Below are 1,830 nucleotides of genomic sequence, written 5' to 3'. Positions count from 1 at the left end.
GGTAGATAGTTGGGGTGTGTTTGGTTTAGAGCCGATGCATGCCATACCAAAATATTGGCAGGCCCATGAAATTTGGTCACCGTTTGGACTGATGCCCGCAAATTGGCTCGCCAAAATTTGCCGCAGCCCGCCCGTATGATTTTCGCCCGCGCGTGGGCGAACTGAGGGCGTGGAAATCCATCGCCAAAATTTTGGCAGCCCCGCCCGCATGCTTCTCTTTGCTGGGTCCCAGGTAATTAGTGCTTTCTTTTATTTTTCTTTGGTAAAACCAGCGATCAAGTACAACCCAGTTTAAGTCCTCAATGCATGTCAAATCAGTTTGGTTGCATACCAAAGGGACGCACTATTTAACCAAAATTTTGGAAGAGTAAGGGCTATAATCCAAACAACAAGACTTTACCAAAATTTTGGTCATGCCCTTGATTTGGTCATGCCAAAGAATTGGTAGGGCTTGTTGGGGCTCAAACCAAACACACCCTTGATTTCTATGGTCACCGGTCGGATGATGCAGCTGGAGCTTGCATGCAAATCGCAGTTGAGCCAAGCTGACAGTGATGTCAAGTAAGTGCATCATGTCTCATACGGAACTTGTGACTGTTGCTCATGCTCTTGTGAGAACTTCTGGTTGTCGCGCCATGTCTGGAACGTCAACAGCCTAGACATGAGGTCCTGCCCTGATGGGCTCAAACAATCTAGGGGAACTCAATTTATGTCCCAAGTAACTCCTAGGGCACATCTAATAACTTACTGACACACATTGCAAGGTAAAAACATCTTTCTCCTTGGATTGTGTGGGATCAAGATGCCATGTACTGTGCATTTCCATAGGATTTTAAAACACATGACTTGTTTCAGTAAGAAATGCTGCTATATTTCAAAGGAAAGAAACCCATGGATTATTAAGGAGACAGAGAACAGAGAGATAGATTCTAAGTGCATTTGATTTTTCAAAGGAAAAATAAAATAAGGTTTGAGCTTATGGTAAGATTCTTATGGAATGGAGTGTATAAAATTTTGTGTGAATTGTAATCCTCTTAAATTCATGCGAAATTCATTCAATCTAAAGAGGCCCTTAGTGTCTACCTTACTATTCTTCTGTTCTGCGTGTAAGAGAAGAGAGGTCCTCTTCTCTTCTGCGTGTAATTATCTTACCCAAAAGCTCTTTGGATGAGTGAGAAATTGGCGTTCTCATCACTATTTGTTCTACTTAAGCCTTCGCTTCCATAAGGTTCCTCTCTGGCTATCATAAGATGTTGCTTCATAATTTTCATCCACTTGCTGGTAGTATTCTATCCGAGGAGTTGATTCCTTTCACCAACATATACCAGCTACGGACTCTTTCATAAGTTTTCAACTCTTTTACCCCTGGTATTCATCAAATACTTCAGAACTAGGGTATCCTGTGGTTGCAATACGTCACCTTTTTTCCTAGTTCATGATGCTTCCATGAACCTATGTCTTGCTAACTTCTTCAACTTTACTGGCACTAACACCTCATTCGAATGAACAAGTGATTTCTCGCACCTTCTCTTCATACATATTCTATACCACGGTTTCACCATACCAGCAGTGGTCTGTACTAATTGAATTTTCTTCCTCTGGTGTTTAAATTGCAAGAAATCCATTAGCTAAATTCTTGGATGTTGTCTCTTAATTGACTTCTTTTGCATTCCCTATTCATAGTGATTATGGATCTGATCCTGCTTCTCCATATTGGGTAGTTGGGTTGTGGAGAAAGTGTCTTCCTCTATTATATAGGAAATGTGAGCGAGGATAGGGTCGTCTGTGAGGCCCACGCTCTCAATTATCTGTATTCCAATATGACTGTGA

Source organism: Lolium rigidum, chromosome 4, assembly GCF_022539505.1.
Source record: "Lolium rigidum isolate FL_2022 chromosome 4, APGP_CSIRO_Lrig_0.1, whole genome shotgun sequence".
NCBI lineage: Eukaryota > Viridiplantae > Streptophyta > Magnoliopsida > Poales > Poaceae > Lolium > Lolium rigidum.
Note: the sequence above shows the minus strand (reverse complement) of the source record.